Source organism: Rhinolophus sinicus, chromosome 14 (genome assembly GCF_057876585.1).
Source record: "Rhinolophus sinicus isolate RSI-liver-muscle chromosome 14, RSI-T2T, whole genome shotgun sequence".
Taxonomy (NCBI): Eukaryota; Metazoa; Chordata; class Mammalia; order Chiroptera; family Rhinolophidae; genus Rhinolophus; species Rhinolophus sinicus.
In genome coordinates, this window is record NC_142514.1 from 138,904,971 (window position 1) to 138,928,866 (window position 23,896).

Here is a 23,896-nt window from a genome sequence, read left to right on the forward strand (position 1 = left end):
CAGATACTTCCCCCTCCCCAGCAGAATCCCAGAGGCCTGCAGAGTGTGGGGTTTGGCCTCAGGGGAAGGGTGGGAGCACATGTCAGGAATTCCCCCTCCCCAGCTTGTCTATACTGCTCACAGGCTTGTGTCCCTTGTAGCTGGGTGTTGGGGGGCATAGCGCCTGAGGGACTGAACAAGGCTGTCACCCCTCCATCCCCTCTATTTCCCAGTTGGTGCCGGGTGGTGTCAATCGGGACAACTCCAAACTCTGGTGTGGGTGATGCTTTATTTCAACAGAACCTGGGGCACCTGCTCTGGGAGGCCGGCAGCCTGTCACACAGAGCGTTTGGTGAAAGCCACCCTGCCCAGGATGGGGTGCAGGGGGACAGGGCTGGGCTGTGCCCAGCACCCTTTCCCCCAGGGGTCTGTGTGTCCCTCTCAATGCCCTTGTTCCTGAGTGGCTCCCGGGTGGTGTTCTGGACCCACCAGGGCTGGGGTTGGGGGCAGGCAGCTGGGCTCCGCTGGCACCCAGAGGCATCACAGATGCTCCCTCTGCTTGGGTTAGCACGGGGTAAAGGGAGGGGCTGGGGCAGGCACAGAGAAGGCTCTAAAGGAGTATCAGTGTCAACTTAAGCAGTTTGTTGAGAAAAGAGCCCGGTGAACATAAACATCAGTTCTCCCCCATCTTAAAAAGGCCTGACACACTTGGGTTCCTGTCCCAGCTCCGCTCCATGCCTGTGCAACCTTGGATTTGTGACATAGCCACTCTGAGGCTCAGCCTAAGCCAACTTCACAAGGCTGGTGTGAAGTCAAATCAAACCACCCCATGGGTGGGACTCTCAGTGGGGTTCCAGGCACATAGTAGGCCACCAGTTTACAGAGAATCTAATTCCTGCCCAGAGCAAACAAACTGGCTTTTTAGATACTTGACCTGTGGTCTCTCTAAGCAAGAAAAGGAAATTTCTGTTAACACGTTGCGTACGGATCACGAGAATCTTCATGAGGGATTTAAACCCCGCCATACGCAACGTGTTAAGCTCTGTGAAATGGTCCGTGCAGCTTAGACATGTTCTCAACTTATGACCCCAGGAGAGGAGCCTCTAAATCACCATGGTGTGGGGGAGCTTCACTCTGGGCCCAGGCAAAGCCAGGCAGCCCTAGGGGTGAGTCCCTGTCTCCCTGTCCCTGTAAAAGGGAGGTAAAGGATACCTAACTCAGCGCTGTGAGAATCAGGTGCGAAATTATCTATAAAACTCTGTTGGAGAAAAAAGAGCAACTGATACACACCGTGTTTCCCCAGTGATAAGACGTAGCTGGACCATCAGCTCTAATGCATCTTTTGAAGCAAAAATTAATATGAAACCAGGCATTGTATTATATTATATAAGACCCAGGCTTATAGTAAAATAAGACCGGCTCTTATATTAATTTTTGCTTCAAAAGACACTTTAGAACTGATTGTCCGGCTAAGTCTTATTTTTGGGGAAACATGGTAGTAGGTGCTTGGGGGAGTCTGGGGAGGGCAGCCCAGGGTGCAGGCCAGTGGCTGAGGAAGCTGAGGCTGGATTCCCTATGCTGGTGACAGCAGGCTCTGTGACAGCCAGCCGAGTGGAGCCTTATTTGCTTTCCTTAATGGACAGCTGGCTAATTAGCCTCTGAGTATTCCTGACACGTGCCCATGGGCACGTTCCTGACACGTGTCAGGGTCAGCCCTTGCCTGACCATGTGGTGCTCAGCTGCCAGCCTTGGGCATGAGGCTGTGACCCATTGTCCTATCCCTTTATTCTCAGCTCATCCCTCAGATGACCTGGGGAGCAGTTGCTGTGCTGGGGACTGAGGGAGCAGGCGACAGCCCTGCCCCGAGAGCCCTGGTTCTGGTGGGTAGAAACGGGGAATCCAGGAATCCAGAGGAGGATCACAGGTGGGGACCTGGCCAGGGAATAGGGGACAGTCAGTGGAAATGATTCTGCCTGGCTCTGTCACCAGTCCCCTGTCCCCTGGATCACCTGACCTTTCTCTCGGGGCCTCAGTTTTCCGTCTAAAAGGGAATGTTGGAAGAGGTGGTCCTGGGACGCTGTGGCCTAAAGTGGAGCAATGCGAGTGAGGAATGACTTCTGAAGCCAGCCAGACCTGGCATACTCCCCCTGGCTCCTCTGTCTTCCAGCCATGACCTTGCGCAGGTTGCCCAGCCTCTCCAGGCCTGTCTGACGGGTATGCTGGCCCTGTGGACGCCCTGCCCACCATTGTCAGGTGTTGGTGGGCCTCAGCGTGTCATCAGCCTGTCCCTTCCTCCTTTTCCTGTTTCTCCTGCAGTGCCCCCGAGGTTCCCCAGGAACTCTTGCCTCCAGCAGATCTGGGGGGGCCGGGAGTGCTGAGTCCCTGGGGCTCAAGGGTCATGGTGGAGCTGGCCACCCTCTACCTCCTAAAGGGAAGTGGAGGTGCGCACACAAGCCCAACATCTCAGGTCTTTGTTGGCATCTTGGAGCCTTGATTCACTAGAACCATGGAATCCTTTTATTCCCACATCTTAGAAGCACCGGATCACGGTACCTTAGAATCTTGGTCCTTTGAAATCAAGACTTTGGGAACCAGACTGGACATGGAAGTGACCTTAGGGGTCATCTGAGCCAGATCTCTATCCAGCCCCTGCAGGCCCCCCGGACACCCTGGTGTGTGTGTGTTTAGGGGGCTTACTCTGCAGCCCCCTCATGTGGGCCTCAGGCTTCAGTCAGGTCCCAGGGCTGCCCACCCCCTCCTTGTGGTCGGGATTGACCCCCAGTCCCACACCCCTGGACTGGGGCTGGTAGTGCTGAGCGGCTGCAGAGAAAGAGCTAGGCCTGCTCAGCTAAGAATAGAAGGCTTTGTGCGACTTAAGTAGCAGCCTGATCCTATCAGGCCTCCCAGCAGGGCCCCAGGGAGCTCATTAGCAGGATCTGGGGCACCGTGGGTCCTCCTGGGTGGGGGAGGGAGAGGGGAATGAGGGTGCTGGGGTGGCCACTGGGTTTCCCCGGACTCCTCTCTCTTGTTTCCACCTGATGATGATTTCACTCTTACCGTCAAGCAAGGCTGCTTGCTGCTCCTTCTCTCTGGGGATGGCTGGGAGCAGCACCGGCATTCTTGGGGGATACTCTTTTCTGGGAAGAGTTCAAACAAACAAGTGGGCCTCTGAGAGGAACGAACAGATCAGTGAAAATGGCTGTTGTCTTCAAGGAGAGAGCTGGTGATGGCAGTCATTTATTGAGCGCCTACTGTATGCCAGCCCCTGGGCTCAGCGCTTTGTGCTCTTGACTCTTCTAATCTTCACCAGGGCACTGTGAGAGGTGTCCTTATCCCCGCTGTGCAGATGAGGACACTGAGGCCCAGCTAGTACTTGGCGGAGCGGGCATTGGAACCAAAGACAGGCCCCCCCTCGTTCTTTCTAGGCGCAAAGGATTCCTGAGTCAGGGGAAGAGGTGAGAGTCAGAATTCTTGGAGAGAGCCCTGGACATGAGGACTTTGTCACTCAGTGCAACGATTCATGCTTTGTCCCAGGTTAGAGCCTGCTCCACTTTTGGCAGCCGGGAGTAGGAGAAACAGTACTGGGCTGGGAGGAGGCATTATAATCCTATCACAAACATAGACATAAAATGTATGTCTTAAACATAGTAGGTACAGGCTCCTGTTTGTTGAGTTGGAATGAAACGAAACCTCCTGAGAGGGGGTCTCAGATTCCCCTCTGAAATGGGCAGAGGCTGCTTGGGGCAGGATCATGAGGCTGTAACCCCTGATTCCGGGTCCCCCTCTCTGGTGCCTCCCACCTGCCCTGCCCCTCAGAGGTTATTCCCAGTGGGAGAATCGAAAGGAATCGTGGGTCATCCTCTGATTATCCAGATGGGAAGACTGAGGCCCCAGCAGGACAGAAACTAGCGCAAGGTCACCCAGTAAGTGGGCCTGGGAGCACATAGTAGGTGTTCAAGAAATCCCTTCTTGACTAATGCCTCTTCCCCTCCGGGGCACTGCTTCTGTGTGGAGATCTCAAAGGCCTGTGATGGGCTGGGAGGTGGAGTCAGCTGGGTCCTGGGAGGGAGGCGGAGACTGAAGGCGGGAGTCTCTGTAGTGCCCTAAATTCATCTCGGCCCAAATCCTGCCCCCCTCAAATGCCCCTTTTTCCGTGAAGCCTGCCTGGACTTCCCTCCTTCATATTCCTCCTAACCTCCCTCTCTGCTCTCAGAATGGGAATTTTTTTAACTGTGTTTAAAAACCACACACATACAACATAAAATGTACTGTCTTAACCATTTTTAAGGGTACAGTTCAGGGGTGTTAACTAGGTTCACATTGTTTCACAACAGGTCTCCAGAACGTTTTCATCTTGCAAAACTGAAACTCTATACCCATTAAACAACAACTCCTGTCCTCTACCCCCCACCAGGCCCTGGCAACCACCGTTCTACTTTCTGTTTCTATGAATTTGACTACTTTAGATGCCTCCCGTAAGTGGAATCATGCAGTATCGGCTCTTTTGTGACTGGCTTGTATCACTTAGCATAATGTCCTCCAGGCTCACCCGTGTTTGCTACGTGGTTGTAGCACATGACAAGATTTCCTTCTTTTTTAAAGCTGAATGATATTCCACCGTGTGTATATACCAGATTTTGTTTATCCATTTGTTCGTTGTTAGACACTTGGATTGCTTCTACCTCTTGCTGTTGTGAGAAGGGTGGGAGTGTTGAAGTTGAGTGGCCCTGGGTTGGATCCTGGCTTCCAGTATCACCTGAGTTGCAAATCTGAGTCCTGTGTCCTTGCTCCTGTGCCTAATGGGGTTGCTGCAAGGATTAGAAATTGCGCTTGTCAAAACACCTGGTGCACAGCCAGCTCCCGTGAGTGTTCGGTAGGATTCATTCTCATTACCCACTTTCCTTCTAGGGACAGATCCCTTTGGGGATTTAGAGGACCGTGGACTATTGGACCCACATAACCAAACTCACCTCAACCCCCATCTACGAGGCCAGCTCAGCATCTGGTGAGTCTTAGAACAGTGGAGCTGGAGAGCCCCCCTGGGCCCAGAGAGGGGTAGGAACTTCCCCAAATTCACACAGCCAGTCAATGGCCCTGCCAGGTCTCCAACCTCCCTACCTGGGGACCTTCCTGCTGCAGTCCCCAGGATCCACAGGCCTTGTCCTTAGGAGGGACTGGCTTTCCAGGGTCCTGTCTAACTCTGCAACGTGCAGGGTTGGGGGAGGTGGGGAGCAGGGAGATGAGCTCAGGGTCCTCTGTGAGGGCAGAGGCAGGTGGCATCTGACAGGCACCTCTGATCGTCACCCTCTCCCACGGCTGTGGACACTGGAGCTGCCTCAGTGACAAGGAGCTCATGTCAAGTTCATTTGCATGGTGCAGGCTTGTCTAAGATCCCTGCTTTGCACCTGGGAGGTCACTCTCTGCTTTCGCTCACTCAACTTGTATTTGCTTATTCCTTCCCGCTGTCATTTATTCAGCAACCACTCCCTGGGACCTGCTGTGGGCCTGGAGACCAGTCAGACCTCAGAGGCAGTTAGTAGGGCATAGTAGTGAATAGTGTGGGTTCTGGGACTAAACTAACTACCTGGGTTCAAGTCCTGGCTCTACCAGTTACTTACTAGCTCTGTAACCTTGGGCAAGTTGCTTAAGCTCTCTGTGCTCAGATTCCTCTCTAAAGTGGAGAAGATGTCCCAGTTACTGTTGTTACATAACAAATCACCCCAAAACTTAGTGACTTTACATAACAATCATTTTATTATCTCCCAGTTTCTATAGATCAGGAATTTCAGATGGGCTCAGCTGAGCGGTTCTGGCCCAGGGTTTTCCACGGGGATACAGTCACGGTCAGATAATGGCTAGAGCAGCGCAAGCTGGAGCAGCTGGAGGTTGGCCAGGCCTCTCTGGCTCTTCATGTAGTCTTGGGGCTTCTTTCCGCTCCGTGGCCCGTCTGGGCTTCCCCACAGAGCAGTCAGATTGTATGCATGGTGGCTCAGCGCTCTGGGGGAAGTATCCCAGTGAATGAGGCAGAAGCCGCATCACGTTTGGTGACCTGGCCTTGGAAGTTTTATAGTGTCACTTCAGCCATTAGTCCTCAGCTCTTCCAGATTCCGCGGGGGAGGGGATAGGGGGTGACATAGACCCTGCTTCTCCGTGAGAAGAGTGTCAGAGTTTCATTGTAAGAAGAGCAATTGGGATGGGAGAGATCGCCACAGATGTATTTGGAAATACAATCTGCCACAGTTGTGAGAATTAGATGAGTCAAAACGTGGGAACTGTCTAGTATAGTGCCTACGCTTTATGGATAAGAGGTACTTGCATATATGATCAAAAGTAAGGGTGATTTTGACCACATGCAATTTACTCATGATATGCTGTCTTTAGGACCTGACTTCCACTACAAACGCCAATTCACTGAACTGCAGCCTTTCCCATTTGGGTATTGAGGGATCTGTAGGAGTTCACCAAGCAGAGACAAGTGGGAAGGCATTCCCTGCAGAGAGAACTAGCTGTGTAAGGGCGTAGAGTTGCAAAATGCAGTCCCCGGGGGCAGGGACTTAGTTTCAGGTGGCTGGGGCTACCCTGAGGTGAGCAGGGGGAAACCAGGAAGGTGCATTGAGGCCAGGACGACAAAAACTTCACATACAAGGTTTGATCCCATAGGTCCCAAGGAGTTCTTGGCCATTTCTCAGGTAGCAGTGTGAAGGGCTGCAGTGCCCTACAGGAGAGCCGCTTCTGAGTCAGAATCAGCAGGACTTGGGGAGGTACTAGACTTAGGGGGTACAGGGAGAGGGCAGAGGGATGGAGCTCAAAGCCAGGTGTTTGCCTGCGGCATTTGCATCAGCTTTGCGTGTGATATGCGTTCCCAACCTAGCTGGCTTTCCCTCACTTTCTAGTATGTTGGGTATTTTGTGATTTTTCTCTGCTCAGATCAGCTCTCCTATAGGGGAAGGTAGAGGGCTGGAGGGCGACTGTCTTGGTAGACCAGGTCTGGAGGAGCTCAGCAGCTGACTCTGGGTTAGTAGGCGGGGCCTCCTCTTCTGCCCCCAGCACCGCTGTGGAGAATAGCTCCTGCGCCCCTAATGGTCTCCCCTTCCAACACCCCTCCCTACTCTGCAGCCTTGCAGGGTCCAACTGGAAAAGATCCCAAGGGTTGTGGTATCCAGCCCCCCTCTCATCATAGATGGGGAAACTGAGGCTCAGTGACTTGCTCCAAATCCCACAGTAAACGAGCCAGCCTTGTTTGGGGATGTCAGGCCCCTCACATCACTGCAGCCGGGTGCAGTGGCCCTCAGGGCTGCCTGCGATTCAGGTGGGGACTGGTGCTCTGGAGGGGCAGCGTGCCTCCCTGTTAGACCCCCCCACCCACCCACCCCTCCATCTGAAGCCTCTTCCCAACCACCCTCAAAGGCGAGTGCTCCCTCCGGAGGGAGGTCGTGGCTAGGAACATGGTTTCAAGGAAAGAAAAGAAGGGCTTAGCAGCTGTGTGGCCCTGGGAAGGTTAGCTTGTCTCTCTGAGCCGTGGTTTTCTCATCTGTAAGAGGATCGTGAGAACACAGACCCCAGCAGCAACTTGTCTGGAGGATTGAATGAATTCACCAGTGCTGAGTTCTCTCTGATGATGATGCTTCATCTGGGAAAGGGAATTGCCGGGGTCAATCGGAAGGGACATTTGAGCTGGGATTTGGAGGCAGGGCAGGACGAGGGCTGGGGAAAGGAGGGTGTCTTGATCCTAAAAGCTCTGAGCTGTGACTGGGCAGGTACAGCCCTCCCCTTGGATATGAGAAGGGGCCCAAGGGAAAGATTGGGGTGGGATCCAGGCAGGGTCCCCTTTGGGGGCAGCCTCCTCCCCTGGCACTGAGAGGGAGGGTGAGATGACGGAGGGCTTCCTGGAGGAAGAGTTTGTGGCGACTGAGAGGGAAGGAATGGCTGAAGCGGGCAGAGTTCCTCCAGGGCTGTGCCCTGTCCTGTGGGCTATTGCCCCCTCTCCCTGAGCCCCTGCCCGACAGCTCTGAGAACCAGTCTTGAGCCCTGGCCAAGATAATCTTAACTCCTGGGCCCATGATGTCTGGAGGCTGGTGCTCTCAGGGAGGCAGTGGCCGAAGTCCATGCCGCTTCCAGGATGCTGTGCTCCTGTGGGCCTGTCTGCACATCTGCGTGTACCTTCCCGAGCCATGTGCTTGTGCCACGTGCCCGTGTTTATTTACCTGGGACTGTCTGAATCTGCACTCTGTGCACTGGCTTATGTCTGCCTGTACGTGTTTGTGTGAGCAATTGCACGCATGTGAGGGGGCCCCTTATCTCCCTCTAGGCCCCATGTGATCTCCTTGTAAATGACAGGCAGGTTAGAATGCCTCTAAACGGAGACTAGACCAAGTTCTCATGGGTTTTAAGTGCTGAGGAGGGGCAGAGCAAAGGGAGGGTGGGGCTGTGCGCCGCAGGGAGAACCAAACCTCACCAGTGGGGAAAATTCAGCAGAAACACAACTTCCCAGGTTTGGGAATCCTTTTCTGGAGGCCCCTCTGTGCGAAGCTCGGGCTGGGTGCTGGGACCCTGAGTCAGGTCAGACGCTGCCCCTGCATTTCCGGAGGCAGCCGGAGGCAGTGGGATGTGTCCATGCAACTGGACACTAACATGGCTGATGAACTGAGGGCTGTTTGGGCCACTCAAGAACAGGACAAGGCATGCCCAGGTCTGACGGCAGAGTTAAGAAAGGCTTCCCACAAGGGCAGTTTGAGCCAAGATGTGAGGGATGTTTGGTGAGAGATGAGAGGAAGGGGTGGAGAATAGAGCAGGGCTTGGTGCCAGATGGGATTTCAGGGTTTGAGGACGAGGGAAGTGGGGAGGGTGATTCTCACCTTCCAGGCCTGGAAGACTGGGAGAATGGAGGTCACTCGAGATGGGGGAAGAGGGAGGAGCAGGTTTAGGGGAATGCAATGGGTTCCCATTTGCACACTGGATGTGAGATGCCTATGGGATGCCCAGGCAGGGTGACCCGAGGTTCATTGGGTACTCGGCCTGGAGCTTGGTCTAGGCGGAGACAGGGGTGGCGGATGATATCGCCTAAGGAGAATGTGAAGGCCAGGCAGGGGAAGGGGCTTAGGATAAAGAGCAGCAGCGGGGGCCTGGGCAGAGAGAGGAGCTGGGGCTGGGGCTGGGGCTGGAAAGGGAGGAGGGAAACTGGAGGAATTGGTGTCCTAGAGGCCAGGCAGGAGGACGTTTCCTGAAGGAGGGCGAGGTCCACAGAGTTGGGGAGGGCCGAGAACCGTCCAGTGGGCTTACGCAGTGGCAGTCGTGGTGGAATTTGGTGGGAATAGAGGCTGTGGGTTTGCAGCAGGTGGGAAGGAGGAAGTGGAGCCGTGAGTGTAGACAACTCTTTGAGGAGTTTGGATGAGAAGGAAGGAAAAAGAGGGAGTGCTAGCTGGAAAGGTGTGGAGGGGATAAAAGGGTGAGACTCGGCCCTGTTTGTTGCTGCCTGGAGTGGGGAGAGAAGGTGCTGGAGGCAGGAGGAGGAGGGTGAGACCTGATCTATACACACTTGCCATAGGCCTCTGTGGCGACACGGGCTCCTGGAGTGTTGGGGTGGGGGCTGTTCCTGGAGGGATAGTTGTGGAAAGCGGGGGCAGAGGCGGCGGCATGATGGCCCTCAGGCCTGCCCTGAGCTTCGCCAGGCTCCAGGGCCTCCATCCGCTCTCAGGGTGGGATGGGTCTGGGGCCCTCACCTATGGAGACTTTGACCTCCTAGGAGGCAGGAGGCCCATCAGGTCAGAGCATCCTCATAAACTAGGTTCCAGGTCAGTGGTTGAAGCTCAGGGCTGGGCGGCGTTGGCCTGCGGTAGTTTTGTGTCTCCGCTGCTCACTGAAGTGGCTTCATACACGCTTAAAACTAGAAAGGCCTGGGAAGGTCAGGACATGGATTCATCTGCTTCCAAGGAGGCTGGGCCCAACTTCCAGTTACTAGGAAGTTCTTCCTCTGGGTCTATCCTAAGTCTTTCCTGCTGTGTGTTCCCTTCTTGTGAACTTGTTTAATCCAACTCTGTGGAGCCAAGCACATCAGCCGGCAGCTTTGAGTGGCAGCCAGTGTTTTTACAACTTGTTTTCATGAAGTTGGTTTGAAGTCTCCCTGCATTCCCAGAATGTCAGACCCGCCCTGATTCACAAGGATTGACCAAAACAGGATCTGAGCCAACAGAGGAATCCGAGACTTAGTCATCCCCCTTGTATCATCCGATTCTCTTGCTTTCCTTGCAATAATAATAAAAAAAGTTAGCTCAGATGGACAGGAGGAGACAGGGTTTAAGGACGTAAATGGGCTCAGATAATGCTGGTGGTGGACGGAGGGGTCGGTGCTCAGGCTTTGCATTGGGCTGACCTCAATTTAAGTCTTGCCACAAGGGGGATCTTTGACAACTATGTCTCTGAGCCTCACTTTTCTCATCTCTGAAATGGGAAAATGAGTGGCACCTGCCTCATAGGTTGGGTGATGTAGAAGCAGAGCCTGAGACCAGGGTTCATGTCAGTGATTCATGTCAGAAGTTTTCCAGAGGAAAAAAAAACTTAAGAGACTGGGGAAAGTAGAACCAGAAAGAGAAGGAAAAGCAAGAGTGTGGTTCACGTCAAGCCCCTCGAGGAACGTGGCTTAGTCCCTAGAGTGGGGATGTGGAGCCAGAGCTTTGTGCCAGGGGCAAGGGTGCTGGACAAGTTAGACCTCCACCCACCAGGTCGCTGGTAAAGGGGACTCTGGGGGATTGCTGGGCTTTAGGCAAGGGGATTCTGAGAGCCTGAGGGCTGTCTGCCCATGTACCTGCACAGGTGCTGGCAATTGGGCAGGACCATGCAACCCAGGGTGCTCCAGAATGGTAAGGAGCACCAGTGGTCGTGGGTGCAGTATGACGATGCCGCGCCCGAGGATTGTGTGCAGATTATACACGGTCAAGTATGTACAGAGCTGATTATAGAGGACCCGGTGCAGAGGAAGCACCAATCAGTGACCGCTCTGCTCACCTGTTAGAAAGGGGTGCAGAATGCGTGTCCCAGGATTATTTGGTCAGCGAGAGGCAGGACCTCTGAGAACTGCCCTGTGCCCCCCACTGCTTCCCCAACCCCAGATGCTGGCTTACTGTCTCTCAGCTTCCAGAGACAGAACGTGACAGAGCAACACAGCCTGGCAAACCAGGCACCAGCCCCCAGGGTTCTCCCCACGACTTGGCTTCAGGCAACCTCTCCAGCCTTGCCAGGCCTGGGCTGGAGCCCTGCGGTAGCCCCTTCCAGAGAAGTCTGCCTCTGTACCACCCCCACATCTGCCTGCACGGCCCAGAGGGGTTGCGGAAGAGCAGGGGATGGCACACAGCCTATGGGCAAAAGTTAGGTCAGGGCCATGGAGGCACTGAGCCCCACGGAGGAAATTGAGGCCCCGGGGGCCCGTCCCCACCTCAATTGAATTTGGCTTTTCTTTCTAGCCCACCCTACCCCACTGTGTCTCCTGGGCTTTTTCCATACAAGGTGCTCAAGGATTGCTTATGGAACTCATATTGGTCAGCAGATCTTAGGAATGAACAAATAGAAGCACTTCCAGGGCTCTGATGACTTGAAGTGGTGATGTCAGCCTGGGTTGGCCGTGATAGAACCTGCCTCAACTATTCTCCTCCCTCTCCCTGCCCCATGATATCACAAGGAATATCACCGAGAATGTGGCCTCTGGGAGTCTAGCCCCACAGAACATAACAGGCCTGGGTACTAGTCTAGACTCCGTCACCTGCTGTGTGACCTTGGCCAAGTCACCTCCCCTCTCTGAGCCTCAGTGTTTCTAACCAAAGCTTTGTAGGTGTTCACCTAAAATCAGATGATTTCAACATAATATTAACCACTTTGATACCCAGAGAGGCGAAGTGATTTGCCCATAATCACACAGCAAAAGGGTGGAGGTGAAAGGGCCAGATCTGCTCCCTGCCCCATGGCTGGTTACATGAGGGCCTTACCCTTTATCAGCTTGGCTCTGGCCTTCAGGCTCCATCTGATTCAGAACCTGAACTAGCCTCCCCATGGCCACAATGAACTGAGCCAGGCACAGGAGTGGTCAGTCACTGCTATTTAGTCATTAGCCCATCTGGCAACCATTTATTAAGCACCTACTGTGTAAGGGGTTCTGTGCTCAGATGGGCAGGCAGGATTCTGCTTTCTCCAGGCGTAATGTCTAGTCCAGTGTAAGGCTGTGCCCTATCCTGAAGCCTGGGGAACCCGCAGACCCCAGGGGTGAGGGTGGACATAGGGTGGTAGTCCCAGAGGAGGAAGTGGTCTGAAATGTCTAGGGTCCCTCCCTGTCCTCCATGCCCCAAAGCAGGCAGGGAATGGCTGGCCAGGGTGGTGTGCAGGGGAAAGAAATGTGCTTACTCCCAGGTATTTGTTGTTGTTTGTGGTGGGTCCCCACTGGGTTAGGCTGGAAGATGGCTTTGATCCAGCAGCAAGGCCCTCCTGGGCCCCTCCCCCGGCTCCTGCCTCCTTTGTTCATACAGCTGTAGCAGCTGTATACCATTAGACCTTAGGCTCCTCCAGCAGGAGGTCTGTCCACCGGGGCCTCAGGGCCTCTCCTGGCACACAGGAGAGCTCAGGAAATGTGTGTTGGTGACGGGATTTATGTTGTCTAGACTGGCTTGGGAGTCAGACAGAGTATGAATCCTGGCTCTGCCACTTGCTTAGCTGTGCCCTTGAGCAAGAGACCCAAACCCCCTTGAGCTTCTGTTTTGCCATCTGTAGAACGTGCTGCAATAGGAGGCTAAGAGGAGTATGTGAGAGAACGGACAGAGAAATCTTGGCCTTGCATAAGGCTACGACCAGCCCCTCCATAAATGGTGGACAGTGTCATGGTCAATGGACTCTGCCTACGTCAGGCCGAGTAGGAAACACAAGAGAGATGCGTTAGACCCTGGTCACATGGTTCAGCACTTTACAGTTTACAAAGCCCTGTCACATCCTGCTTGCTCGGTTATCTGAATCACCCCACAAAGCAGACTGGGCTGGTTGCAGACCCGCCGTCTGACAAATGAAGGCCCTGAGCCTAGAGAGGAGGCCAACCTGCCTTTCAGTGGCCAAGCCAGGCCCAGGACCCAGGGCTTCTTGCTCTTAGTCTCCTGCTCTCTCCTCGACCCTGCTCCCACGTCTAGAACCCAGTTCCGGTCCTCTGGAAGCTCTTTGTGAAAGATGCTAGGAAGGAAGGGTGGTGGGCAGGGAACGTGTCAGCCCGGAGACTTGTCAGCCTGGATGTCAGGGGCTAGAGGGGCATTCTGGTGGCTTTAGCCCAAAGGGGAGGTCACTGTGACCAGTAGGCCCAGAGTAAGGGGGCTGGAGAGGGGGGCCTGGGTAGATGTAGACTGAGTCAGGGTGCAGAGGAGGAGAAAACCAGTTGTGGTGGCCACAGGCCTTTCACTTAGCCTGATAGCCAGGGGCCTACCAGCCTGGTGGACCAGAGGCTGCTGGGCCCTCCCATCCGGGTCCCTTCACAGGTGGTGCTGGAATGTAAGGGACTTGAAGGAGCCGCAGGGGTGTGGGACATGCCCGGCGGGTCATGTCACTGCCCTTGAGCGCATTCGAGTCAGGTCTGGAAATAAGGCCCACGTTGTAACTAGGCACGTACAGAGCGCTCTCTAAAAGGCAGACTCTGGGGACAACAGGGCTCACTGGCAGCCCAGGTGACGCTCAGCAAGGGGAAGTGACTGGCACAGGTAGCTTGGGCTCCACAAAAGTGACAGCTGGCAGGCAGAGAGTGGACAGGTAGGCCTGGCCCCAAATTTGCAGGGCCCAAGACAAAAATACAAATAGAGGTCCCTATATCTTTGTCAGGTATCTGAAGGTTATAAAACACACCAAGAAACTATTCAATAAAATAGTCTGATTTTTTTTCCACATTGACAAATACATCTTCATAATGCAAATTGAAATGTATATGTCAAGTTATGGTTTTATATGACTAAAAGTGACAAAATATCAAGGAAGACTCAATTTAATTATTAGTACATCTGGGTGTTTTGAGGGCTGCTAATGTTCAGATGAGTAATAAGACTTAGTTCATATACTATTTCATAAAATATATTTATTGTCTTCATCTTAGCAAGATCACTGTAATTGTTATAATCAAGATTTTCATATCATTTGAAAATTCTGTATTGATGGTAATAGTCTAAAGGATTAAAAACAAAATGCAACTGTTGAAAGGGTATATATAGAATGTGAATGTATTTCCATCAAAAATGTAAATTAAAGTAAATATAAAGAAAGGAAAATTTGTATTTCCAAAAATCATTTTTATTCCTTGAAAATACTTTAGAAGTCAAAACTATACACATCATAATTAATGAATATCATATTTTAAAATAAAATGATGTAAACAGAGATGGAATATTAATTCAAATTTTTGAAGATTTTATAAATAGGAAACTATTGACAGTTCTAGTATTTACTGTCCTATCGAGTTGCCAATGTAAAGAATTAGTATCACACTTCATGTTACATTGACTTGAATAATATGAATTGTTAAATACAGTAGTCTCCCCTTTTCCGTGGGGAATATGTTCCAAGACCCCCAGTGGATGCCTGAAACTATGGATAGTACCAAACCCTATACAACTGACCCTTGAGCAACTTGGGGTTTAGGGTCACTGACCTCTGTGCAGTTGAAAATCCTCATATTACTTAAGTTGGCTCTCTGCCTACGCAGGTTCTCAACCGTGGGTTAAAAATGCAGTTGACCCTTGAGCAACATGACTTTGAACTGTGCAGGTCCACTTATACTTACGGGATTTTTTTTCAAGTCTGCACCTAAGTAGACCTGTACAGTTCAAACCCATGCTGTTCAAACGTCAGCTATATTTACTGTTTTTTCTTACACCTACCTATGGTAAAATTTAATTTATAAATTAGGCACAGTAAGAGATTAATAATAAAACAATTATAATAATATGTTGTAATGAAGTTATGTGAACGTGGTCACTCAGCAGACTAGCACAAAACAACATAATATTTTTTTTCTTATTTGAGAGCTTTCACCTTTTCACTTAAAGGAAGCACTTTCCAGCTTTTCTTTGGCTCATTCAAACTACCAGCATCACTGCCCTTGCACTTTGGGGCCTTAAGTAAAATAAGGGTTACTTGAACACAAGCACTGTGAGACCATGATAGTCAGTGGTAACTAGATGGCTACGAAGTGACTAAAGGGATGATTCCTGTTCTAGGTGGAATGGAGCGCAATTTAAAGCTTGCAAATTGTTTATTTCTGGAATTTTCTGTTTAATAATTTTGGACCGTGGTTGACCGCAGGTAACTGAAACCGTGGAAAGGGGGACTACTATACTGTAAGGTGTTCCCCAGACACCATGTGCATTTACTGTGAATCACACTAATTCATGAGTACTTTTAGAATGACAAATTGGAGCAGGGAGAAAAGCCAAAAAAAGAGAAGCTGCTCCGCATTACTGGGAAACAGATATCGTTAAGTCCTTCCTGACGATCGTCATTAGTTTCTTGGAAATTGCGACTTTAATGAAATGACATAAAACCAATTTTACCCTTGATATAAATAAGAATTAAGTTCCTATGTCATATTTCTGGTCATAAAAATGTCACCAAACTTGTAAATAAAGACCCAAAATACTTTTTTTTTTTTAAATTTTTTGGGGTGACAATTGTTAGTAAAATTACATAGATTTGAGGTGTACAATTCTGTATCACATCATCTATAAATCCCATTGTGTGTTCACCACCCAGAGTCAGTTCTCCTTCCATCACCATATATTTGATCCCCCTTACCCTCATCTCCCACCCCCCACCGCCCTTACCCTCTGGTAACCACTAAACTATTGTCTGTGTCTATGAGTTTCTGTTTCTCATTTGTTTGTCTTGTTCTTTTGTTGTTTCTGGTTTATATACCACATATGAAAAAATGTTCAACATCACTAATCATAAGAGAAATGCAAATAAAAACCACAATGAGATATCACCTCACCCCAGTCAGAATGGCTATCATCAACAAAACAAATAGTAACAAGTGTTGGAGAGGCTGTGGAGAAAAAGGAACCTCATACACTGTTGGTGGGAATGCAGACTGGTGCAGCCGTTATGGAAGGCAGTGTGGAGGTTCCCCAAAATACTTTTAATATTAAACATTGAAATGAATATGAGCTATATACATACATTTAAGGAAGATGAATAACAACAAGTAAGATAATGAATTTCCAACCCATTCATTCCAGCTCAGGGTCAAGGATGGGCTGAGCTTCTCCCAGCAGCTGGAGTTTAAATCTAGGTATCCGCAGTCATTCATTCATTTCATCCATATATGCGTTTGTTCACTTATTTAAAACCCATATTTATTCCTCCAATTTTTCATTTCATTGTAGAAATGCCATAATAGTCTTGTAGTGCAGCCCTATCTCCTACAGATGAAGGAACTGAGGTTCAGAGAAGGAAGGGTTCTGATCTACCTCAGATTGCACAGCAGAGAAGAAGCCCCCTGGCCAACTTTCACAATGCAGAGGAAGGGGGCCTATTTGAGTTCAGGTAAAATCTGAGTAGCTTTTGCTATGCCCCAGTCAGCTTCCCTTCCTTCATCAACTGCTGCCCAGGACACCTGTGACAGGGCCCTGGCGAGATCCTGCAGGGAGTTTCTGCTTGAAGAGCCACTTCCTGTTTGGGGCTGAGCACTTCCTTCAAGTGACTCACAGGCTCCCTCTGGCCCCCTGCTGGGAAGCCAAGGTGGGGGTGGAGACAGGCGTGGGCCGTGCCACCCTCTGCCTGCGACCCCAGATGGGTGACCCTGAGGCTGAGCAGTGCCACAGACTGGAGGTAGGAGATGGAGCTGGAAGGAGAATGCTAGACTCTCCTCCTCACCCAGCCTGGTGGGCAGGGCTCTGAGAGAACAGGGCGCTTGGGCCCTGAGCGTGGGGGCAGCCTCCACATCCAGTCATTCCCACATCCGGTTTCCAGGGTATCTGCTGCCCAGGTGGGGGCTGACAGCTGAGCTGGGACCCTCCCCAGGGCAAATTTGTAACATTTTCTCTTCTTTGAAGGACAGTGAGGTGTGATCGAAAGAGTACTAGGCCAAGAGTCATGGAATGGGGTTTCTGACACCAACTTTCTGGTGGCTTTGTCAGTTCCCGGCCCCTCTCTGGGCCTCAATATCCATGTCTGTCTAGTGGGGGGAGGGCTTGCTGGCTCTGACATTTTGTGGCACCCTGGTATTGCAGGATTTACATTAAGAGAATTGGGTTTCTATTCTGGCTCTGCCACCTTGCTGGGTATGTCCAGCTCTCAGAGGACATAGTTCCATTTTAAAATTAGAAATAATAATCACTTGAGGCATTTTACATAATTTAATCCTTATATCCACCCTATGGGGTAGGATGATATGATGATGATGGTGGTGGTCTTATACATAAGGAGATTGAGGCACAGAAAGGTTCAGTAACTTGCCCAAGGCCACACAGGAAGAGCCAAGCTTCTAACTTAGGCACTTTGAACCCAGTGTCCGTGCTGTTAACAGCTATGGTCTTGCTACTCAAATTGTGGTCCCTGGACCTGGCAGCACTAGCACCACCCAGGAGCTTGCCAGAAATGCAGAATCCCAGACCCCAACCTGGATCTACTGAGTCAGACTGCATTTTAACAAGATCTCCAGCTGATTTCTTTGCACATTCAAGTTTGAGAAGCCTTGCTTTATTTATATTCTCTCTGTCACTTAGGTCTTAAAATCACTGTGGGAGATGAAGGAAATAAATGTGCTTTGTAAACTGTAAAGTGCAGTACGTTCAGGGTACTGTGAGAAACCTGGGGGTTGGAGGTGGAGGGAGGCAGGGCTGGGGGTGCCCCAGAGTCTGTCTCCAGTAGCTGGATGTCATTTCCAGGCTGTCTGTGAGCCCAGCTCTGCCCCCTTCCTGATTCTTAGCTGTGTGTTTCTTGCTGGTGTGTGATTCGAGGGCCGAAATGAGTTGGAGAGCATTCTCATTGGCATGGCCTTGGGCTGGGCACCAGGCCTGAGCCACCACTGCCCTGGGTCTGCAGGGCACTAGGACATCTGGGTCCCAGCCCTGGCTCTGACTCTGATACTCTGGGTCACCTAGGCAGGCCTCTGGCACTGCCAGCCTATGTCCCCTGGTGGGCAATGTGGCAGCATCCTCTGAAGCCCCGGAGCCCCATCCCCTCCCCTCCTCTTTTCTCCCCATGGCCTGTTGGCACCTCTCTCCTCCCAGTTCCTGGGCAGGAGGACTGTTAAGAGCTGGTGATGGGGGAGGTGGTGCATGAGTCAGAAGTCAGCCACATAATTGCGGTGCCCAGATCCCGCCTCCAGCCCACTGGCCCTCTCTCAGCGGCTGCTTTAGAACAGCTGGCTTGGCGGCTACCACCGGAGAAGCAGGTCCCTGGGCAGCACGAAAGAGCCTCTGCCCCCCAGGAGCTGGGCACAGCCCCAGGTTTCGCCCCAGGGTGGCTGGGCATTGGATCATGTGTCCGTGGGTCCTGGGGTAGGGGGCAAGAATGGTTCAGGGAGCAGGTTATACTGGGTTTGGGGTTGGGGCTGGTTTGTGGGCAGCATGTGGGGAGGTAGGACTGCATGTGTAGGGTCTCATGGCCCACAACTCACCCACACCGCTCACCCACCAGCGTGGCTACTTCTCTAGGGCAGGGGCTAGATATGACCCATCCTTGGGCCCCACAACCAACACAAGGTGGGCACACGATGAGGGCTCATTAAGGGTCAGGTGGGAAAGGAAAAGGCAGGGTGAACTGATGAGTGATCTGACGAGTGTGTCCCCTTGTCCCCGCAGCTCTCCCAGTGACGTGACATCACCAACTCCGTGGACAGGACACCCCAGGGGCCCAGCTCACAGCCACTGGTACCTTCTTCCAGGTAAAAAAAAAAGAAGGAAGGAAGGAGGCGGGGAGAGAGGAGTTAGAGACAAGCTACACAGGGCAGCCCACTGGGTTCTAAAACAATGTCTGCCTCTCCCGTGGGGCAGCACTGTACAGTTTACCCAAAACAGGCAGGGGGAACGGGGATTATTGTCCCATTTTTATAGGCAAGAAAAAAACCTGAAGCTCTGCGTAGAGTTGTGTCTTGCTTACTCCAGTGTACGTGGTACTTATTTATCTAAACACCTTACGTGTATGTTAGCTCATTTAATCCTCACAGCCGCCCATGAGGTTGGCACTGTTATTATCCCCACTTTAGAGATAAAGAGACTGAGGTAGAGAGGCGTTAAGGAATCTGCTCAGTAAGTGGTAGAACTGGGTTGCCAACCCAGGCAGGCTGGCTCTTGGGTACACATTTTCTAGAGAGTGACGCTTCAGCAAAGGAATTGGAAGCCTTGAATCATGCCATTGGCATGAAACTCCAAGGTGTGCTGGTGACCGGCTCCGGGGACTTCCTTCCTCACCATTCACACAAGGCCGGTTTTCTGTGATTACTGAAGGGAAACCTGGAAATCTGAAAGAGGGGAAGAAAAGTTTAGGTGCCAGGTGTTCAGACTTGCCTGGGAGAAGAGGGGCTGCTATTCTCTACAGAACACCATGACGAAGAGAGATGGAAATGACCCTGAGGATCGATGTTCTGTGCTAAATCTGAGGGCATCTGATACTAGACCAGGAACAGAAACGTACAAGCAGATAGCAGAGGTTTAAGAAAAAATTGTGGGAGAGAAAACTTTTTTTTGAAAACACTTAATTGAAACTTTTTTTAGTAACTTAATTTTTCTGTAAATAGGGAAAGGCTAATTATTATTCAGAGGCAGAATTGGGACCAGGCTCCTAAGTGGCCCTGCAATTGTGTGGTTTTAAGAGGCTCTGATGGGTTCCTTCTTTCCTTCTTTTGCGCATTTAACCAGGTTTTCTGACTGACAAATAAACGGGCGCCTCCTTAGTGCTGGCCCAGTGCAGGAATACGGGTTCTCTGCCCAGTGAGTCCTCAGCAGGGGTGGGGACTGAGCTGTCTCGTCTCCATCTCCCGGCGCAGGGCCACAGACCCTGTGGCTCTTCAGGAAAGCTTGGCTGAGTGGATCAGAAGTCTCTGCCTGGGGAAGCTCTCAGCCTGGTGGGCAAGGCCGCCGCGGAAGCGGATAATTACTGTGCACAGAGGCCTGTGATCACGTCTTCCAAGCTCTGCCAGATGATGTGAGCACAAAGGGAGGAGGCAATGGGCTTCCGTGGGGGTGTCAGACCAAGCTTTGCACAGGGTCCATTTGTTAGGATGGGGTGATGGGGAGGGCTTTCCTGGCAGAGGGCCCAGTATGAGCAAAGGCGTGGCAGTGGGAAGGTGGGTAGTGTGGGGCGCTCGGAGCAGTGCAGTGTGAGGAGGGGCAGGGGGGGAGGGGAGGGGAGGCAGGTAGGTGTGATTGGAAGGAAGCAAGAGAGACTCCTTAAATGGTAGGACTGGCTTCTCTTCTCACCCCAGGGCCTGTTTGGGAAGGCTGTTTGTATAATAACTTCATTTTACATAAATAAATAAAATAAATCATTGCTTTCCATTCCCTCAGGGGCAAAAACTAGTCAGAGACAAGTTTGCTCCGTGCAAGTCTCTGCCAGACTCAGCTTCCTCCTTCTTCTCCTCCTCTCTTTCGGGCACCCCCCCCCCCCACCCCTTCCCTGGGACTCAGGGAGAGGCTTTGGAAAAAGCCAGCCTGAAAGAATCACTTGGCTCCTAGGAGGGTCTGGGGTGTCACCCCAGGGTGAGAGGATGGGAGAGTCTCCCCCCTTACCAGGCCCTGGGCTGGCCCTTGAGGCCCCACCAGAGGCCCTGGGGATATTTGTTCACTCTGCCTGCTTCAGGAAGAACCTGTCAGTGCCAGTTTTGGGGGGGTTTCTTTGGGGGGGAGGGCGGGTGGCAGGGGGCAGGCTGCTTGTGTCGGAGGGCCCTCCTGCAGTCCTTGCTTAAGGAGGGAACCACTCGGCCCTCCAGGGAGGCAGGGGCCTGTCACAGAGAGTATACAAGCCTGTGCAGGCCAGTCTGCTGGGGAACCACGTCTAGGAGCTATCCTGGGGATTTCTGCGTGGGAAGGGAGGCTGGATGGAATGGCTCCAGGGCTTTCCTGGTGCTGACATTTGAAGACTTTAATAGTCTGAAATCCAGGGATAGTTCCAAGATTCCTGTTGGGTTAAACCAGGATTCCATAATTATATGAGTCTTGAGTGAGGTGATTCTAATACTCTGGTTTAGAGAGTTTGCAGCTGGAGATTTTGAGTCTGAGATGCTAAGCTCTGCTCTCTAGGCAAGGTCAGGTCACACCTGGTGACTACTCTGCCCAAGCTCATAGCCCTGACTTGGGAAAGACAGGTGCTTTCTGTACCAGGAAAACCCAAGGCCCCTGGGCGGGGTCCTCATCCTGGCTCCTGTCCAGCCTGTAGCCCCAAACATGCGGGTCTGTCCCCCGAGGGCCTTGCTGTGGGTGTGGCTCAACAGCCCTATCCCGACCTCCACCAGCCTTCCCCCCTCTTCTGTAAACGGAGGATCTGGTACTTACCTGTGCAGCTGGCGAGATGCTTCAATGAGCCAGTGTGTGGGGAGGCTCTTTATCAGCTGGAAACCACTGGGCATGTGGTTATCATTGTAGCTGCTGTTTCTCCATGAGGTCGTTCCCCTCAAAGAAAGGTCCATGTCTGGTTCTCTGTGAATCTCTTTTGGCTCCCAGCCGTGCCTGGCACAGAGTGGAAGCTTCTTAAACATTTACTGAATGAGCTAAAGAGCCTTCGGTATGGGACGGATGGTTCCAGAGACCACAGTTCCCTGGGAGAAGCAGGGAACACTTCCTGCGAGAGGGCAGCAGGAGGGGCAGAGGAACTGGAGAGCTCACGTCTGGGGTGAAGCCAGCCTGCCTTGTGCTGCGTCAGCCTTGGCCTGCTCCCCAGAGGAAGAGCAGTCAGAGGTGTCTCAGGACCCAAGTGTCGGGTAAGCGGGTAAGCGGGAGGCTCTGACACGGCCTTGGAAAGAGATCAATGGCCCTAATTATGACATGATTGATACTTTGAGGGTTCCTGCTGAGCCCCCGCCTCAGCCATTGAGTACCTTTTTCCCAAAGAATGAGCACAGGTGACAGGAGGACAGAGTGCTGGCCCACCCTGTCGTTTTTTCCCTCCCAGGCCTCCCACCAGGCACCTCCTCTGCCAACCTCTCTCTGCTGGCAGCTGCCTCAGTGACAGACTGCCTTCCTGCCCTGTGTCAGCCCACCTTCTCTCCCGATTTCGGTAGAATCTAGGGCTTTCTCGGAGGCCCAGAGAAGTGGAGTGACCTGCCCAGGGCCACAGTGTGGTGGTGGCAGCCCAGATCTCTCAATTCAAACTATCTGATGAGGCCCATACAACGAGAAATAGAGCCAATCTGTGAGCGTGCCTCAAAAGCTAAGGCTGTGCTGGAGGTGGCAGGGAGGGGTCTGGGATTGGCCGGTCCCACATTTCTCTAGTGTTTTCAGGCCTCAGAGAATGGGAGTCCCAGAATTAGCACACACCTCCCCCACACCTCACCAGGGATTTATCTTGTCATTTGGGTTTGGTTGTTAGTTTGGGGGAAACAGCCCAGCTGATGAGCTGTTTCGGGGCTTCCCTGCTGACCCTGAGCCCCCAGAGAGCAGGAGGACCCTGTTGGCAGCAGACCCCCCACCTCCCACCACTACCAGATGGAACCCACAAGGGGCTAACTTGCTGTCTGGAACCTGGGGACACCCTTGGCCCTGGGAGAGGCCCTGCTTCCCCACTCCCTGCCACCATGCTTTCCGTGTGCTAGTCCTTCACCTAGAGCCCCCTTCTTCCCTTTGGGCTACAAACCTCCCTTATTTCTGAATTCCGCTTAGATCCTACTCTCCCCAGGAAGCCGCTGTGCAGTGATCAGTGCTAGGACCCAAGGGAGCACAGGAGCTGTGGGTCTAGAAGACCCTGACACAAGCAGGGAGGGTTTCCTGGAGGAGGGGCCACCTGAGCTGACAGGAGGAGGAGTTTGCAGGCCTGAAGGATGGGCAGAGGGGCCCAGAGCTAAGATGGCTTCACAGGCACACCTACGCTGGGACGGAATGGGCAAAGCAGTGAGGAAGGACCACAGGGAGCCCCTGGTCTTGCTCCGAGGCCATGTTCCCCACACGGTGGCAAGGAGTCACTATGGCCTTAAAAGCCTTGAGTTTTACGTTCAGTGAAGTTTGGCGTCATCACTGTGAGTTACTCAGGCCATGACTCCTGTACCTCGGTCTCTGTCAAAGATGGTAGAGGCACCTGGCCTGGGGCTGAGGGTGACGAGGTCTCTAAAGTTGTCGCAGGCCTCCCTGCAGCTCTCATCCTTATTTTAACTTTTCCAGTCAGTGGCAGGCTCAGGGCCCCGAGGAATGTAGGGGGCTCTTCCCTTCAGACTGGTCAAGGACCGTGGGATGGTCCTTCCCTCCTCCCTGTGCTGTCCCATCTCTGCTTTTCTCCTGGGAATGAGGAGAGAGGAGGGGGAGAAGTGTTCTAGAAGCTGAGTGCCCGAAAGGTCCTCGGAGATCATCTGGTAGTGTTCAGGTCCTCCCGTGATACAGCTGGGAAAGCCGAGGCCAGAGGCCAGGGGGAGGTCACCCCGCCTGCTGGTGGCTGAGCTCAACCTCAGCCTGTCAGTCCCAGGGCTGGGCTGGGGTTGAGGCCCCAGTGAGGGCAGCCACAGCCAAGAAAGGGAGCGGTTCCTTCTCCGTATGCGTGTCCTGCCTCCTTCCTTGGGGCCCTGGCAGGCTGCTGGGAAGGGTCAGGTCTCTGCCAACCCGAGCCCTGTGCCCGATGTGGGGTGGGGGTGGGGGTTCCCTTTTCCTCTCCGGGGTTCATGGCTCCAGTCCATGCCCCTGTTCCCCTGGTGCCAACCAAAATATTGAGTTTGGCCCCTAGAGGTGCAATTTGCAGTGACCCAGATGTTGTAGCTGGCATAGACATGGAAGGC

At 52.4% G+C, this 23,896-nt stretch overlaps 1 protein-coding gene across 12 annotated transcripts in view; it reads left to right on the forward strand.

Moving 5' to 3' along the window:
* The window catches only part of GDPD5 (glycerophosphodiester phosphodiesterase domain containing 5), an 87,155-nt gene that overhangs the window by 16,611 nt on the left and 46,648 nt on the right, over positions 1–23,896 (forward strand). For 5 of the 12 annotated variants that reach the window (XM_088791560.1, XM_088791561.1, XM_019726455.3 and 2 more), the window contains exons 2-3: positions 4,888–4,984; positions 18,786–18,868. The exons of 1 other annotated variant lie outside the window; for it this stretch is intronic. The gene's annotated coding sequence lies outside the window, so the exon portion shown is untranslated. Of the gene's footprint in view, positions 1–4,887; positions 4,985–16,790; positions 16,810–18,412; positions 18,432–18,785; positions 18,869–19,931; positions 20,128–23,896 lie in introns of those variants that run through there. 6 more of the 12 variants (XM_019726456.3, XM_019726460.3, XM_019726457.3 and 3 more) reach the window with 4 other exon arrangements.